The 19,272-nt window shown below is 44.4% G+C and overlaps 1 long non-coding RNA gene across 1 annotated transcript in view; it reads left to right on the top strand.

Moving 5' to 3' along the window:
- LOC135916473 (uncharacterized) overlaps positions 1 to 18,784 on the top strand; it is a 744,131-nt gene extending 725,347 nt beyond the window's left edge. The window contains exon 6 of the long non-coding RNA XR_011507319.1: positions 18,637 to 18,784. This is a non-coding gene — a long non-coding RNA (uncharacterized lncRNA). The remainder of the gene's footprint in view (positions 1 to 18,636) is intronic.
- Positions 18,785 to 19,272: the final 488 nt, after the last annotated feature.

Here is a 19,272-nt window from a genome sequence, read left to right as displayed (position 1 = left end):
AAGCCTGCCTCGGGTCCCTGCTTTTCTTCTCTTCCTGAGTTAAAGGAGATGGGTGTAATAGAGCAAACGGCGTTCAATAAGGTGACATTCTATCACACTTCACACGCTAATATACTTAAACAGTTCGGTTTCTTTGTTGCCGTAGCAGTCACCACGTCTTTCCTCGCCTTCTTGTGCCTGCAGTCTTCCTCAACATTAATTACCTTGCTTCCTCCTCTCAGGCCGACTACGTCGTTATTTCTTCTTAACAGCGCAGTTAGTTCTCACATCCATTTTGCTGTTATGACGCTCGTATGTTTTCTGAACGTGGTGGAATATATTAACAGCGCTGCATGGACAGAATAAAGACCACTCAAGATAGGTCAAGATAGTAGGCATTCTACGTGCTCTTTCTCTCTGTCCTGTCGTTCCAGAGCTGTTCATCTGTTTCACCGTTTCAGTAACCAACTCGCACAGCGTTTGGCAACATCTTCTCGCCACTTGAACCTCCGCTCCTAACTCTTATATGCACAAGGTTACTGAAGCGCTAATGCGTCTCTCGAGGGTAACATAAGCTACCACTGCTTGTGACTAGGTACCTCTGGGTGTGTGCGCAATCAATTCACTAGTACTTTTATATTTCTCTTCTCTTCCCTTCTCCAAGCGTACGGTAGCAAACCAAGTGCCTTTCCTCCTCCTCCTCCTTGTACATTTTTTGTTGCTTTCTTCCTTTTTTCTTTCTTTTCGCGCCTGGCACCGATAACTTTATCGTTCCTTGGACACAGTCATTTCGAGCGCTACCTTTCTTCCTCACAGCACACATCTGTCTCCAAAGGTGAATAAAAAGCAGCGAGACTCATACATTGCTGCCCAGTGAAGGGGGGAAGGAAACAAAGGGAGTCAAAGAGGAATAGAAGGGAAAGGAAGAGGTTGAGGGACCACTCACCGAGACTGTGAAGAGACGCTGACTGATACCTGTCGGCTTGAGGATGGCAGCACCGCTGTCGGTTCAGCAGCCCACAAGTGTAGTGCCCTAAGGATCTATGAAACCAGTCTAGAGGAGAGCTCGTCTCACAATCCTCATGCAGCTTATTTGGTCATTCTGTGTAATATTACATATACTTTTTTTGCTTGGACAGTCCTGATATCCCCTTGTTTTTACAGGGGAATTGTTAATTGTCCTATAACCTGATTACTACCCTCGACAGACCAGTATTGTTTGGACTTCAGCACACACAACAACAACCAAAGAAAAGGGCACTTCGATCACATTAAAAAAACAAATAATTCCTTATATGCATGTGTAAACAGCACCACTTGCAATTCGTGCGTGCGAAACAGACATTTGCATGCGCGCAAATATGGTTCATTCTTGGAACAACGCGAATATAAAGGCGTAAAGATGTGACATCTCTGTAACGCCCTTCGTTGGTTATGTCTCGTCATTTCGCGCTGTTCCGATAATGAACTGACGCCAGCTACAGCCCAATTTGGCAACAAAAATATGTGTATAATGTGCACGCTGTTTCGAAGGAGCATCGTCAACATCCTAAACACCAAAATATTCAACAATAAGAATGTAATTCTGGCAAGCGTTGTTTTAAACATAATTATTAAAAAGAAAGAACAACGCGAAGCAAGAACGATGACCAGATGCCTTTTCGAAGAGCGAATGTGAAAATTTCAGTGGATAATTGTGACTCATTCGGAGCCTCTATACACTTGTAAAGTTTACTGAATGATTGCATCAAATTTTATTTAAATAATATGTCTGAAGACCTATTCTAACAATAAAGCATAGTAGGGAGAGCAAAGTGACAAGACAAATACGGGAATATAAGAAATTTTTATTGGCAATCGCGTGTTCTAAATGGTAAACGGATGTCCGAATGGGAGCGAAATCATGTGGCAAATTTTTTGTGTTGTCCAATTCACTAAAACGTGCTCGCAAACGGTGACGTCTGCAATTCTTGCTGCTTTCCTCTCTTTCTGCTTCAATCATCTTTTTCTGGTGTCTGCCTTGTGTGTTGTGCCTGCATGGGAGTGTAACCTTTCTTTTATAGTATTTATTTTTATGCCAACTGTCCTGAAAAACCGCGACAATGTTGGAACAACGCACCGCGAACGGGAATGATGACTGCCGGGTCATTATGCGAGTAGTCAGTTATAATACCGTGCAAACTATATTCTAGGGAGTGTTCGCAATCGCTTTCGAGCTCATAGCGGTCTCGTCTTTGTTCTGTCCATTACCATCATTTCCTACAGCAGCAGCAGCGCCCATTGTCCTCGACTTTCACTGCTGGCTATGTGATCAGTTCACTTTTCCTAATTCGAAGTTCACAAGTATTTTCTTCTCTTTGCTTTATCTGGCTAGACCTTTATTTTTTATGCTAAATTACCTGTTCTACAAGGAAAATGCGCAACTCTTGGATAACATAGCCCTAACCTACTCGGTGTTAGGTTCACTACTTCTTCCACTTACTATATAGATTTGTCCATTTATTTTATGGACTAACAGTTATTATATTTCTCTGTTACCACTGCTACATCTCCCGAGGTCTGACTACGTGGCTCCTTTTAGACACCAATAACGTAATTCCGAGTCGGAAGTAAGATAAATGCTGCAACTAGGCATTGCCTGACAAGCGAATTGAAGCTTTTGCGAGCACTGTCTGGTTCCGAAAAGAACCAAGGGAAAACACAGCTATTGGCGCGGTAAAGAAAAAAACGGCTGGTCACCAAAGGTCGCAGATATAGCACTTATAAGGCAGCCACGCGCACACATCGAAACACTTGCAAGCAAGCACGCGCAGACAGACAGACGGACGGACGGACGAACGGACGGATGGACGGATTTTTTTCGACATCCCGTGAGATACCCAGCCGGTAGGATTATACCACGAACTATACTTTCCCTTTATCTGCGGAACGTCAAAACATGTCACCCGCAATGAAGTGACGCCTGCTCTGCCTTAGCCCTTTAATTTACTCTAGATCGCCGTGCGTGGCTATACCCCCTCCTCCGCCCATCCCATCCCCTCGTCCTCCTCTCCCACCTCTCAGTCTAGAAATCCCCGAGTTGCTTGAATTCGGCGCAATGGCGCCAGCGTTCTTCGTCGCGGATGTAATTCCGGCGAAAAAGAGCCAGACTTGGGAATTGGTAACTAGAGAAGTCCGGGGCTCACACTACTCCGCACAAGTGTCATGTACCGAAAACAGGCGGGTAGCAACACGCGCTGCTCCGTCTAGTCAGGGCGCCGTGAACTAAGCGCACGGAAAACGACGTCCAAGAATGGAAGAGCAAGAAAAACACTCTTCGAATTGAACATGTCCACCTTCGCGAGAAGCTGTTCCAGGCAGCTGAACTGGAAGCTCCGCCTGTCTCATTTCCTCTTTTCTTTCTGCGACCCGCTCGAGCTTAATGCCTGCCCGTTTGAGACTGCCTACAGGGTGCCTCGAGTTTCCTGAGCTCTCGCTAGATATTTCTTTTTGTGACTGTATTACTCTTCTTCGTGGGTTGCTCCAGCTCAAGCGAACGAGCGTGTGTCGGTTTACTGTTTCTCTCCTGCCCACTTCGTGGGAGGAATGTGCTGCTGGAAAGAGAATTCTCAAGTGGCACTTGGCTCGCGGCGGAAGAGGAACAGAATTAGGTAGAGGCGAATAGTTGGCTGCGCCTGCCGGAAGGTGCTTTGGCCTAAACATTCCTCCGCCGCCTTGGCGGTGCTGAGTTAACAGAAGAGGAAAAAGTAAAGGAAGGCTACTTCGGCATTAACCAAACTGTGCGTAACATTAAAAAAACGCAAGGCAATGAAAAACAGGATGTGTTAACCGAAAATATAACCGGTTTACTACCAGAGTATTTTGAAGAAGGAAAAAGGGGAAGGATGTGAAAGGGAAATACATTTAAAGGGTAGATAGGCAACTGCCTGTCAGGGTCTATTGCACAGTAGAACACTAGCATTATAATGTTCGTTTTTGTTATTGTTTTCCTTATTAAAGTGCTTAATTGTAATTCTTAACCTTGTATTCTATGATTACATTATTTGATGATGATGGTGATGATAATGATACCTCACAGAAATTGAATTCCCGCCACTGTTGTCGAATACCCGGTGATATCGTCCTAGTCACGCGCCCTAGAATCTATAACACATTGATTTGAAGTACATAAGCCTCGATTGTCATTTCCCTCGAATCTCTCCTGTGCATATCTTCCGGAACATTATGGTACAGCATGTGCACTAAGCTTCCTGTGGCGATCTTTCTCATTGTTTACGTATCTTATTGTATTCCTTTGTTCGTATTCAATATATGTATTTGATTTGTAACCCACTCCTGCCTAAGGTCTGAAACCTAGGCCGGCACCATTCCGATAAACTAATTAATTAGTTAAATTCGTGACTTCACACTAACATATCGGCGTTGCGGTTTCACCGCGAAACTCAAGTAATGAACCCGTCGCGGTAGCGTTGTGGCTATGACGTCCGTAAGCTGTCCTACACTTTCCCTGGCCTACGTGAAATGGTACCGCTTACACCACATCGAGCTTCGCGTCGTAAAGTTAATTTTTCAGGCATACAACGATTACATGGTTCGACTTGCGCTTTTCAACCATTCATTTCTTCCAGTTGCTATTGATGCGTAGAATAAATAGCCTCATTCAATAGTGAATGAACGTAACCCTTCTCGTTTCGGTGAAGCATTGTCTTAGTATCTATGCAATCTACCACACTACCAGTTTATGCTCTTTTTGCTCACTCTATTTCTGTTGCGTTATACTGCTGCGTAGTGACCCTAGTAGTGTTTCCTCCATTACATATGTGACTTTCTTTCTTATGTTCACTTTATTTGTTCTTGTGCTGACGGTATTTTTTCATTGTATGAGTAACATTTGTTTATTAGTGATAATCCTATATCCCTCTTATGTAACGTCATACTAGGTTCCCTCAAAGGTAAATAAGTGATACTGATGCGGACGATGATGGCGTTTTGCTGCGGAGTTCAAGCTTGCGCATTCGATACCGATCACGGCAGCCACACTTCGAGGCGCGCAATAACCCGGGTGCAGTTAGGTTTAAGTGAACGGTAAAGAACCCCAGGTGGTATCAATTAATCCAGGATCCTTCACTGCAACGTGTCGCATAATCAGGTCGTGGATTTGCGACCAAACACCCCACAATTTATTTCTTCTTAATTCAAGAAGGGAAACTTTGACCTTATTTCCACTTCTAATAATCACCCGATTACCATGATATTGACACGTACGTCCACTGAACAAGTTCGGAACGCAGTCTTCCTGGCCAAGACATCAACGGAGAAGAAACTCATGCTTAAGTTATTAGCTAAACTGGCCAGCATCCCAATTAGTTGGGTTGATACATCTTGTATAGTCTTCTGTGTAATCAGTGCTTGATTCGCGTAACATTGTGGTGATTTGCGTAAAAATATTAACGAAAATGGAGTGTTGAGAAAATACATCTTTCAAGGGAGCAGCACAAAAGACGAGACAAGCGAGTGGAAAGCACAGACACAGACAATGCGCGATGACTCCCAACTGAGTTTGTTATACCAGGTTACCCAAACTCGTTTATTCATTTGGAAGTCACCGTTGTGTGTGTGTGTGTGTGTGTGTGTGTGTGTGTGTGTGTGTGTGTGTGTGTGTGTGTGTGTGTGTGTGTGTGTGTGTGTGTGTGTGTGCGCGTGTGTGCGTGTGTGTGTGTGTGTGTGTGTGCGTGTGCGTGTGCGTGTGTGTGTGTGTGTGTGTGTGTGTGTGTGTGTGTGTGTGTGTGTGTGTGTGTGTGTGTGTGTGTGTGTGTGTGAGAGAGAGAGAGAGAGAGATTCAGACCTCATAGCTGAGCGAATGAGCTACCAAACTAACCTGATCTAGTGTTTATTTTTATTGTCCCTTTAATCCCTGGTCCGGCATTGCAGGGGAAAGTCAGCCACTCTAATAAGCCTAACTGTGCCCATTCACGCACACCCGATGAGCCTGTCTAACCTGCAACAACCCCCATAGTCAAGTGTAGCAGAGTTGTTGTCAATTGCAGGATGAAATTTGGTCTATCGGGTGCAGAATGTCACGTGCACGGCAGCGAATGTTGTGTACCACGTATCATTTTATTTGTTTTCACTTTCATACGAAGTAGCATGTTGGCTGTTAGGTAGCTGAAAATCCTCTATCCCTCTCTCTCTCTCTCTGTCTGTCTGCCTGTCTGTCTGTCTGTCTGTCTGTCTGTCCCGGCACGTACTCAGGATTTTTTTTTCGGAAGAGGGTGGGGAGGAGGCACCCCCCCCCCAAGGTAACTTTTCTATGTAGATGAGGGGCGGGTCTACTTTTACTAGCAGAAACGTTAACAATTCCCACCACTCGCTATAAAGGCGCGTAAACCCGCAAAACAAATGAAATGAGGTGTATCTCACAAGTACGCCTGTGATATACACCTCTGCTCTACTTGGAAAACGAGGAAGCACATCAAATTGACTCGAGCAGGAAAGAAACGCAGGAAGGACACAGTCAAGAACAACTAAACAAGTGAAAATGAAGATTTCCAGTAGTGTTTTTCTAATGAGCTCTGGAAGAAATATAGTGAAAGATACATCTGCGAAACAATCACAGTTCTTTTGGGTCCCTCGTTTACTTCTCTACCAAGGGAAGTGCCAAAGTCCATAGAGTTTCATGCAATAATTATGTGTCTGTGTCTGTGTCTGTTTGTCTATCTTGAGAGAGACGGTATTATCGTTTGACTGCACTGACACGTGTTAAAGCAAAGCAAAAAAAAAAGAGAGAGAGAGAAACGTTAGGTATCTGTAAGGTTGTTTATTTATTTATTTATTTATTTATTTATTTATTTATTTATTTATTTATTTATTTATTTATTTATTTATTTATTTATTTATTTATTTATTTATTTATTTATTTATTTATTTATATCAAAGCAGAATGTTAACGGTGCCATAGTAGGGGACTCCGTGTTAAGTATGACCACCTGAAGTTACTAAGCATGCATTTTTCGGCGGGTGTTAAATAACTTTTTATGATGTGCTTACTACCTTACGCTAACACCTACATAGTTCTAAATACTTTTAGAGAGTTAAATTATAACTTTGAAAATAATTGTCACCGCAATTGATCAATGCTACAGCTGTTCACTGCATTATATCGTTGTAGATAAATGAAACACGCTCTAAACTATTTTGTGAGTTCTTGTGGCAACTGCCCGTTGAGGCTTGCGTATCTAAGATTGACCTTTTCTTCACCATCGAGCGCAAAATCAACTGTGCTCTGAGAGCACTGTGTTCCGAGAGGCCTCCTCTTCGTTTCCGGCCCGTCACACTGCCTCCCTTGGATGACTGTCTTCTTTTGAAAATCGAATCCAATCGCCCTTTCATTGACTTCTCTCTCTTCGCCACATTTCTAAGGGAACTACATGCTATTACAAAAGTTGTGCCGTCTAAAACTAGAAGAAGAGAAAAGAGAAAAAGTAGACTGTGCGAAATGAAGGAACAGGGATATGCAAGTACACAACAAAGCAACAACTCGTTGGTGATCGGGAAGAGAAACTGGAATGGGATGTTGGTGAAACTGCGCGAAAGCAATGAGTCATTACCTGATTAATGAGTCGATGCCCGGACGCCCTTTGCTAGACTTGGTACGAATCGCCGGCGGCGCTCTTTATTCATTTTGTGGCGTTGGCGGCAACTTGTATGCGGAGGGGAGAAAAGTGGAGGGAGACAAGATGGCAACTAAAAGCGCGATGTGAGCGATGGCGCTACTTCCGCTTGTGTTCTTGCATTTGTGTTCTTGCCCCGAAGAGACAAGACAGATTGCTGGGACAGATCTTGGTTGCTGCGCGCTACATTTCGCATCCCACTGTAATGAGGTGACATTGATAAAAAAAGACAGAACGTTCAACTGAAGGAAATAGAAATCAGAAGTGTCTTTAAAAACGATAATAATAAAGCGCCTAAAAATAAAAGCAAATAAGCACTATCAGACTGGAGAGGAGTTCCACGGACACAGTAAAAGGAACGTGCCGGAGAGCGGTGTAGCAGTTCCGACACCGGGTACTCTGATGTGTCTGTATTGTTTGTACACGGGTCCGCCAGCCTTCCCGCGTTTGCTTTAAGTGCAGATTTGGCACTTTATATTTCTTCTTTCTTCCTATTTCCGTTTACTGCTTCTCTCATAAAGGAGGCGCCTGCCTTGACTTGCGTTGCATTGCTTTTAGATTTTGCTTTCGTCCTCGAAGCAATGCTTATGTGCAGAGAACAACTGTTTCCTATCGGCGCGAGAAAGCTGCCTAAGGTGGACATTGCGGCGATTGAAGGGAGGGAGGGAGGGAGGGAAGGAGGGAGGGAGGGAGGGAGGGAGGGAGGGAGGGAGGGAGGGAGGGAGGGAGGGAGGGAGGGAGGGAGGGAGGGAGTCGGTGGCAGGGCTCACTTTCTCGGCGATTGCGAGATGGAAGCTGGCAGGAGTGGGGTGGAATGTCGGGAGATTGCGTGGGTTCATTGGGAAAGGAGTTAAGGAAGACCGACGAAGAAGGGATGCAGGTAGGAGTCCGTCGACCGATTAATAGCGCTCGACTGTTTCGTTTGCTCGCCGAGACAGCAACAGTGCAGTCATGGCACAATGAAGAGAGTCCTGAGCGGACACGCCTCGCAATTAGCCTGTCGAAGAAGTGGTCGCTCTTCAGAACTAAAAGAAAGAAAGAAAACCGGGAGCAGCCTCCTCCTTTTCCCCATCTTCATAGTGTGCTCTTTGCATCTAGCGGAAAGGATTTAGCTAACAAGCGCTGCATCTGTCGCTTCGCGAGCATCCTGAAATGAAAGATTTAATGCTTTTTTCACCCACGACTAAAACAACATCCTTGAAAGCAGAAGTGTAGCTATAGGAATAGATGAGCTAGAACTGGACTTCATTAGATGCAAACCATGCTTGAACAGAGGAATCTAAGCTTGTTGACGGAATTACCAGTGTGGCTGTGATAATTATTTAAGAACAGCCTCCATTCGAAAGGACCTTCTGCCAAGATAGAGGACTCAAGGCGCCATTTTTGGAGCATAAATTTTTGGAGTCAACAGAAAGCATCTTGGATTGCTCATGTCGCTCTGGATAACTTTCGCAGTAATGGGTGACGTCAACATAGACATGCTTTCGATGGATGCTCCAGCCAGATAGCTAACGGAGCTCAAAAATTATTTCGCCTGTGAAAACGTTATCACGGAAGCAACACGACGGACGGCTGAAACAACAATTTTGCTCGATATCTGTATCACGAACATGTGCTCGCCATCGGGAGTTGCTGGGTTACTTTTACTACAGATAAGCGAGATCATCCGCCCACATTCTACGCTTTTCCTTCACCTCGTGGTCACAATATGGATAATAAAAACAAAAGGTGTCATTTCATGAAATCAACGCGCACCTTAGAACTTTTTCATACCCAGTCGTTGAGGAAAACTGGGAGTGCATATTTGGGGACGTTGACCTAAACATGGCCTATAACATATTGATCGCAAAACTAAAAAAATGTTATGATCTTGCTTTCCCGGAGGTTCTAAAAAATTCTCGAAGTAGAAAAATAAGGAAGCATGGATTACAAATGCTTTACATGAAAAATAAGGAAAGAAATATCACATGTTCTATGCATTTATAAAATCTCGTGACATCGATATATTAATCATGTTCAAGAAGTTTAGAAACCAGCTTAGTCGCGAGTTGAAATACACCAAAATGAATTATTACGAAGATGTTTTCGGCAGAATGAGCAATGACCAAGGAAAATCTGGAACGAGGTTAGAGGATGGTTGGGTCAGAAAACCCCCAACGGTATACCCACTACAGAAACAGAAACGGGTGTCATCAATGGCTACAGTTCTGCAACGGCCATGAACAATTATTTTGTGATTAGCTGTGATTCCAATGATATCTGTGACGGAGATGAACTTCATTCCGTCAGATGAGCTGTTAAATAATTACAGCATTCCAAACACCATTCTACTAAACCCGTACACATTTTCATGAAATTGAAGAAATTATTAACAAAATCAAGATCAACTGTGCTGCTGGATATGACGAAGTAAAACCTGCACCGGTAAAGTACGTAGCCGACGTAATATCAGCTCCTCTTGCCCATCTTATCAACCTATCCTTTACTACGGCCATTTTTCTAGATAATTTGAAAATTGCTCGAGTATGACCTACGTTTAAAGGACACAACCGAAAACAAATGTCGAATTATCGTCCAATATCAGTTCTGCCTATTTTGTGAAAAGTATATGAAAGCGCAATAAATGTCCGGCTACAGAGCTTTTCTTTCTTTTTTGATAAGTATAATGTTATAAATGATGTCCTACATGGCTTTCAAAAAAACAAATCTGCCGAGCTAACATTACTCAAAATAAGGGATCATATAATAGATAACATTGAGAAAAATTATACAAAGTTGGGCTCTTTATTGACCTACGCAAATCGTTTGATACCGTTTGTCATGACTTCCTTTTAGGTGAACTGAGCACATGTGGTATACGAGGCATTGCACGTGACTTGTTAAAAAGCTACTTAACCAGCCACTACTAATAGTGGTAATAAATAACGAGCCATCAGCGTACCCTGAAGTGAAGAGAGGAGTGCCGCAAGGCTCCATATTGGGTCCCCTCCTATTTATGATATACATAAATGACCTATGCCGCATTCCAGATTGTCCCAAAATAGTGATGTACACAGACGACACAAACATCTTTTTTTTTTCAGGCGCTTCGCTGGACGATCTTGAAGGAAATGTGAATCATTTTCTCAGTCAGTTGTCTTCCTGCTTAAAATTGAACAAGCTACGCTTGAACACCAATAAAACAAAATACATGATATTTGTTCGTGTGAACAAGCCGCGAAATTTCATCATGAGCATTTCCTACCAAGGCCATATGTTAGGACAGGTTACGACTAAAAATTTCAGGGAGTGTGGTTTCAGGAAGACCTATCTTGGAACGAACGCATAACAATGTTAACGGCCGAATTAAGTAGAAGTATTGGATGCATGTACAAATTAAATTCGTTATTACCACTGTGGCTCAAAAAGACGCTCTATTATGCTCTGTTCTACTCTCGACTTTCTTATTGTGGACTTGTGTAGGAAACAATGACATTGACAAACTATATTAAACTCGCTATTCTGCAAAAAAAGGGTGCTGAGAGCTTTTGAAAGCTATTATGGCCCCTTATCTGAGCTGCGGACAAAACCACTTTTTCTAAAGCATCATATGTTAAAAGCCAGCGGCCATAAAGTGCAAAAGGCTATTTTGCTTGCAAGGTTTTCATGATACTCCGTATCCTTTCCGCACCTATTTTAGGAGGACTCCAAAGACACGAACTATTTATAGACGGCAACACACTTCATATAAGGTGCCTACTTTGCTACATTAAGTCGACTGATTCTTAGATATACAAAGCCCAACCTCGAAAAGAAGGTTTAGAATGGCTTTGATATAGAATGACGTTGCATTTTCTTGAACCTTTTTTCAACGCGCTTATGTTTTCCTTCGAAATGTCTAACACCAGAGCATTACGTCACACCATACTTACATATATCTTCTTTATTATCTTGCGTGCTCGATGTATATTGTCGTTTTCATTCATATTACATGTGTTGAGCAACAATACCTTGACATGAATGGTTTGACAGCAGAAGTGGGGTACTGTAAATTTATGTGTATCTGTAATTAAGGTCGCTGTATTGTGTACATTTCATTATTTTTCACGTTTACGAAATAAGTACAAACTTCCAAAAATATTTGTTCTTTTTTAAACTATTCTTTTTCTCCTGTGTTCAAATATGTCTGCGTATGTGTTTGTTTTTTCTTCACAATGTGCATGATGGTCTGCGTTCGGCACTGTATCTGGAGCAAAGATCCTTGTCAGGCTATTAGGTACCTTGTTTTTGCTTCTGTTTCTGTTCCTGTGCAGAAGGAAACACATAACATGAAAGAAAATACGAGATCAAGTATGCCGACTCTCCAGTTCCTTAAATTGGGGAAATAAAATAGTTTAAACGAAAGGCTCAGGCAACACAAGAACGACGTCGGGACCTTCCCCCCAGTGCGCAGAGCCATTGCGGAACATTCAAAAGCTGCCGATCACAAATTTGCTTCAAAATTTAAAGAAGCTATAGCGCTATGCAATAAACGCTTTGTACAGCAAAAATAAACAAGAAACGAACAAATGCAATGTATTTGAATGCTAATGCACATTTCCAACATAAAAAAATCAAGAATGTGCCTAAGAGCTCATTCGTTTCATTCAACGTTTCGTTCAGGTTTGCAAAGTTACAGCTTAGAATAAAAACGAGGGTGGCTATTTTTTCCTTGCCTATGTTTCTTTTCTTTTCGGTCTTTAGGAACCACAGATTGCCTTAACAAACCGTAGAGTGCACTTTATTTTCCTGATAAATATTGTTCTTCTTTTCTCTTCTTTTCTATTTCTTATATTTTCGGCAATAATCATTCAACTACCTCCTAGTGTTATCCACAACAAAGTAATTCATCTTAGCCTCTACCCAGACATAACTTTGATACTAGCACTAAAATTCAGCACAGCAGCGCCGCTCTTCTACGCCGGCTGAGGCTGGGAGCGGCGTTTACGCACCCTTACACACACTGAATGCCACGCTATTTGTCTTCAGCCTGTGAGCCACGCTATGCGCGTGAATCTATAAAGCACTTGCTATGAGACTGCCCTCAGTACATGGAAGATCGACAAAAGTACCCGGAAGCTATTGCCCGTCTCGAAAGCCTGCCGTTGGCCAATGATGTTATATTGGGCCCTTAGCGTGACTACTTATCTGGATTCCACGTCACTCAGGCCTTCCCAAACTATTAAAAAGCACGATCCTGGATCCTAAGCTATGAGTAAGCTTCCCCACTATGTGCATTGCCACTTCCCTCTGACGTCGTCGTCCCTTCTCTTGCTCCTCTTTGTTCCCCTTCACACAGGGCAGAATGGCTGGCTAAACTGAAATGCCTCGGGCCAACTCCCAGCCTTTGTTATTCTCTTTTCTCTTTCTTTCTCTCTCGCTCTGTCATCCAACCTACCGAGTTTAAAACCCGAAGGCCGCGCTGTTATGGACAGGTGCCTCGCAAGTAGAATACGCCATCAGCCGGCCTCAATCCCACCCTACCGCTGAGCAGCGCCATAGCCTGACGACCATGCGACTAAACCTATGGGCGGTCGCTGCTGAAGTTTGCGTCGAAAACTGTGTTACCAGAGTACTTCTGATTAAAGAACGACGCGCAGACACGACAGTTTGCTTCCTATTTACCCTACTCTGTCGCAATTATCTCTATGTTTAAATGAAAATACGCCCTGTCAGAGGCAGGCATGCTATAATGAAGGACCACCGATAGTGGCGAGGAAAGCCTCGTTTCGCTTAATTACTCAATAACACCGTGGCGCTCTCTCCTAGTTCTCCCGTCACTCGGCTCTCTCCTTTCTGCCTCATGCCTGTGGAAAAAAAAGCTGTCCTAAGCACGAGGAACTCTCCAGCCTTCTTCCTTGTGACGGTCTTGATAAATCTGTGCAGAGTTGAAGAGGCTACGTCGGGGTGCCCCTATCATTCACAAAGGCACCATTCAAGAATTTTCTTTGTGTACGTAAGAGCCTGAGGGAGGCCGAGTTAGTTAGATTCTGAATGAATGTCAATGTGTCCTAGTCATTTGTGAGTCTATATGAAATTGCTTTTATTGTCGGGTGCTTGCAGAAGCGCGTGTGCGTACGTATATGTGCGTGCGCATATGTGTGTTCGTGGGAATGACGGATGACCTTGCTTGTGTGCTTGCGTGATAGCCACCGTATTTCGTACAGGTCAGAGCGTGTTCCAACAAAGAAGCTTTAATAGTTCAGATTTCATGTTATTCTAAATGTATGCCAACGAATGAGGTACATAAGGTTGATTTATGCTCGGTTGGCGATCACGTAACATGGTCGTCGTGACTGGCTGCCTTACCGTGGCATCGCCAAAAGGACGCCTTTCTCATTCGTGGCGTGGTTGGCCCTGCAGATTGTTAGGTGAGGCCACATGCTACGTCGAACGTGTGCGTTTTATCATAGTGCACGTATTTATTCAAACAGAGCGCGAACTTGTAATAATTCTTCCTTCTTTTTTTTCAGGGCAGCTCATTCTTCTCTTCTAATAATGTTACCGTGTAGCAAGAGTGGCTTGTACCCCGTCGCTCCCTTTTTCCCGTGTGTTGTTGATCAGTTCGCTTCTAGAGTTCCCGCGTGTCGACTTCTTGCGGCTCTCATTCAGGGGTGCACTTTAATCTTTGTCTTTTGTTTAGACACGCATCGTCACTTATACGAAGTGAAATTGTATTCGCTCCTACACGTAATTAAGCTACGAGCACGCATCGTTATTTTGCTGCGGACGCAGAAAGTACCCCACGCGCTGTTAATTAGAACCCGCAAAGAGAGAAAAAGCAAGCAAGAAAAAACCCATCCTTACCCATTTTTTCATATTCTCGTTCATTAACTCCTTTCAGTCATTTATTAATATTGCCAGCCCCATTATTGAGGCCCGCACAAGAGTGGAAAGCAAAACATTATCATATTTGTGTATGCTTTATTTTTCCTTCTAATTTGCTTAAAGAGAAAAAGGAACGATGAGATGACAATTTGGAGGGCTAAACAAATGTTCCGTTTCTTTTCTTCACTGATCAACGTATTATGTTAGACTCTGTTCTAGAAGTCGCTTCGGGATATGCCATGTCGCCGAACAGATATAACGCACGGAAGCAGATCCAACACAGACGGCGGTATTACACTTCTTTGTAGACAGCGCAGAAATTACAGCCTAGATCAACATTTCAGTTGCTCATAAAGTTCATACATAAATCGGGAGAATATTCCACCACGACGTTTGGTCTTTGTCGAAAACCGCCGAAGGCTTCCGTTTGAAGGATACAACGGAGATTACGTCATCGCCTGACGTGACGGCATCTGGTCTACCTAGGCCTGCTTGCCTTAGGCCGAACGGGTAGCCGTTTCTAACTCACTTGCCCCTTTAACGGCGAGCTAATGGCATTGTAGGCTTTCACTAGGCTTTATCTCACCTCGACAGCAAAGTTCGGGAATTATATCGGCGGTATTCTTGAGCTTGGCTCTCGATAGCACAGAATGAAGGCCTAGCCTATGGTCACACAAAAGCAGCGCTCGATGTCCCTGCAACGTAATCGTGGCGCCAACTGTTACCGCTAAGGCAAAGCACAGAGAAACACGTCCCGCGGTGTCCGGTGGCACCACCGTTCTCTTGCGAACAGATCAGCGTATCTTCAACCGTGTCTTTCCTGAGGACGTGCACTTGCCATTTCCTGGGATTGGCGCTGCTTTCGGCAGCATACGTCAGCGTACGTATATGCTCCTCTCACTTGTGCATCAACCCTCGGACGTCCCAGATCGGTTTTATAAATATTTCATGACTCCTTAAGGCATCCTACTTGCGCTAGCTTTCTTCCTCTTTTGCTAAACTACACTTTATGGTTCAGAGACGTGTGTGACAACACTGCATGCCTCCAAGAGAAGCGTTTGCTGCACTGGCGGCAAAGAATTCAACGGAGCTCCTAACTTCGGCGCTAGCCTAGCTTGTTCAGAAATCGAACAGTCCGAAAATTTATGGACCTTCTTTATTTTCTCTGCAAACTAAATAATAAACTTGTCGTCAGTCCCAGTTAGCTCAATATCTGCCTATTTTAGCGTACGTTATTGTTACCTTCACTTTCCTTTATTCTTTATCTATCAGTATGCTCTCTCCTTTCGTTGAGTACTAGTGTTTGTTTCCAGAGTCGCATGGAACTAGTCTACGCTCCACTGTGTAGACCTTCGGAGACACTATTACATCCCACCGTCTGATCCGATATAAGGAGGCTCCAGACACCGACCGAATTCGTTCAGTGATGCTCAAGGAACATTGGCTGTTTAGCCGAAATGGAGGCTGCTACAAGGAAACGGACAAAATCAATGACACATTAGCAACAGGAGGAGACCATGCCCGCACTCTGCAGTCGACGACCGAAGGCTACGCTTAACTTACCTGCGAGCTGCTACAGCCAAGTGCATGCATGGGGAGCCAGTGGCCGCTTATATATATATATATATATATATATATATATATATATATATATATATATATATATATATATATATATATATATATATATATATATATATATATATATATATATATATATATATATATATATATATATAAGCTTTTTTCGCAAATTCCACTTCGAGTTTACAACTCGATCGCAACATCACGAGCACTTTATGTGCTTCCCCTCGCCAACGCCAGAGCCGCCAAATAATTGACTTTTGCAGTGTGACGCAACTAAGAGCGCGGCTCTGAGCTCCGCATTCGCTTATGTTTTTTTTTGCGCTTTCTTTCCTCTCTGTTCATCTTTTTCTCCCGACACACCTTACCACGTGCAGTGCTGTTGAGGAGTCCTCATGTGAGCGACAGTTACGGCACTGCACTTATCTCTTCCATTCTCTTTAAAAGTCACTTCACACACACACACACACACACACACACACGCACACATTGTTTCCCGTTCCGGTCTCGCCTTTCTTTTTTTAGTTTTCCCGCGTATTCCTTATTCTTTAGGGAAGAGGCTCTTTTTGCTGTTTACAAACCTCTTTCGCTTCCGGTGGTCCCATTTATTGTCGTTAACAAGTAATCTTGCTTCGTTTATTTCAGTACCGCGCCTTCTCACGTTTCACCGCTGAGCGCACGTCCATAGCTTGCACAGTTTTATAACGTGTATAGGTGTACAAGAGGGGAGAGGCAACATTATCCACCTTGTGAACTCAGCGGATAAAATTCGACCCGTTGTATGGAAAGCCTGCCCTGCGCCACGGTATTCCCAAGGTGGTCGTGAGTTACGCCGTAATGGGCAGACTCTGGAAACAAGAGCCTGGAGCCAGTAGCGAACAGAGAAAGCCGAGCTGAGCCAATTTTCTAACGAGGAACGCGAACGGGACGCTGTGAAGTGGCAAAGAGAAACCGGTGTTTCAGCTCTCTCTCTCTCTCTCTCTCTCTCTCTCTCTCTCTCTCTCTCTCTCTCTCTCTCTCTCACGCACTCCCACAAAGCTGCAGTGAAGCTTGGCATCATAGACTCCTGGCAATTTACTACATTACTGTTCCGTGGCGCCCCACGCCATTCTTTATTTCCCCATACTTTCTATATTGACAACTTCTCTCATCGACTCACTGGGGCGAGTGTATCTCACTCTCCAAAAGTTGTAATAAGTGAGAGACCCTAGCAAGCCCCAGTGAAAGGAACCGAAAGCGCGGTGAGGAGGAGACATAACCTCACGAAGTTGCCCACCTCTCGCTTACCCCTATATAAAACTGGCTTCACGCACTCACCCGGTTATTCTTATTTCCTTTTACTGTGTGTCTTTCACGAAACTATCGCAGTTTATTTTGTGGGCTCATGAAGTGAAAGCGTTTCTCTATGCACTGGATGTCCCCATCATTATCGATACCGCTGATACAGCCGCCACATAGTTATTTCATACCTCGGGCATTTTGTCTTTATTAGTTGTAAGCCGCATCCTCCCATAGGGTCGTTAAGACCATCCGTGCTGCTTTTTTCGCCGGTGTTTCGTCTTCCCTTTTCTTCCGTCCCTACCTCGTTTCATGTACTTCTTAGTGGGCAAGGGAGATTATTACAGAGCAGTGGGGTAGGATAACAGGCATAATCTCATTCATTGTTAAAGAAGACTGCACAGTTGCTTCGTGTTTAATAGCTCCCTAACGTGGCATTTTTCCTTTCGACCTCGATGAACCAAAGCCAAGCCAAAACAAGGGACGTCTGTTATATCATCGAAAACGTACTCCGCACTTCACTTACCAGCCGCTCCCGCGCTCCCCGGAGACTTCTTCACGTAGTCATCAGTGTGTTCTACAGGAAGACTGAGGAGTAGGCTCTGCCCCTACAAACAAATGAACGGGGTTGGTTCGAGTATAACACCTCTATATATTGTTGTGACCTTCGAAAGAAATGGCCTCGTCGTGCTCATATATTTATTTATTTTTGAAGGCAAGCTTTCTTTTCCCAGGCGTGGCCCAGTGAGTAGAACACTCGGCTTTCCAGGGATGCGTTGCTTGTAAGAGACTCGTACAGACAGCTATGCTTGCTGTGCAAGTACCTAGACAAGGAAAACACCATGCAGTTTGAAAAAAAGGGAGTCTGACGGTCCCATGACGACGAGTTCCCATTAGGCGGGCGTCCTTCCAAGCGTCTGGAACTCCTGCAGTTGCCGAGAACCTGACCGGGAACGCGCCTGTACCTATTTAAAGGGCAGGTACCCGGCGGCAGCACTCGCCTGCCTCCAATAGCAGCGGCAGATACTCTGCTATTTCGCCGCAGCTGCGGTGGGGCACCAAGAGCTCCTTGCAAATTCTTATGGAGCCCACTTTTGGAGATTGAAAACCCATATAAACAAATGAACGCCAGGTCCTGGAGCATCTCAACCCATTAGAAAAAAAAACATGCAGATTTCACTTACAGTAAGAATCGAGCTATTCGAAGCATTTTGCAAGTGGCTTGCTTTGCCATCGACCCTGAAACTGCTCGCTTCGGCCGGCTCTTTGACTCTCTCAGTGACTTCGAGCAGGCGCTCCTTGAGGATCTCGGACATGCTGAGTGTCAGAAAGAACGTGGGCTTGCCCACCTGACCGGTCATTGCGAGCACGTTCCCCTTCCTCAGCGCCAAGTAGCGCCCCAGTGGTACGCCATCCCCGAGCTGCTGAAGTACACCTCTGAGAAACGGTATGTCCGAGTTGACGTATTTCTCGAAGAAGCTTAAGTCTTACAGGAGCTTTTTGAGAGTCAGGAGCCAGTTAGCGTGCACGGGCGGGAAACTAGCTTTTGAATCACCGTTCGTACGGAGGCAACCACCACCCGGTGTTCCGCAGCCGACGCTCACGAATCTACTCGGGCGCGCCAGCTGGCTCGGCTCACGGGAGAATCAGAGAGTCGGATGACGGAGCTCGAATGATGACGATGCCGCGACCGTGGTCAGCAATGCGAACATGAGCATATACCCTGCATGTTGGTAGGCACCACCAGCCCCACCGGTGTAGGAGGCTAGATAGATAGATGGACACACAGGAAACGCCCGAAGTTCGCAGAGACTGCTACGCGTTAAAAGCCGCTAGGTTTACAGTGGAAACAGGATTGGAACCTGGAACGTTCGCATACGAGGCGGATGCTCTACCATTTCACCCCCGCTCCACT

This window comes from Dermacentor albipictus, chromosome 7 (genome assembly GCF_038994185.2).
Source record: "Dermacentor albipictus isolate Rhodes 1998 colony chromosome 7, USDA_Dalb.pri_finalv2, whole genome shotgun sequence".
In the NCBI taxonomy this organism is placed as follows: domain Eukaryota; kingdom Metazoa; phylum Arthropoda; class Arachnida; order Ixodida; family Ixodidae; genus Dermacentor; species Dermacentor albipictus.
Note: the sequence above shows the minus strand (reverse complement) of the source record. Positions and strands in the feature narration are given on the sequence as shown.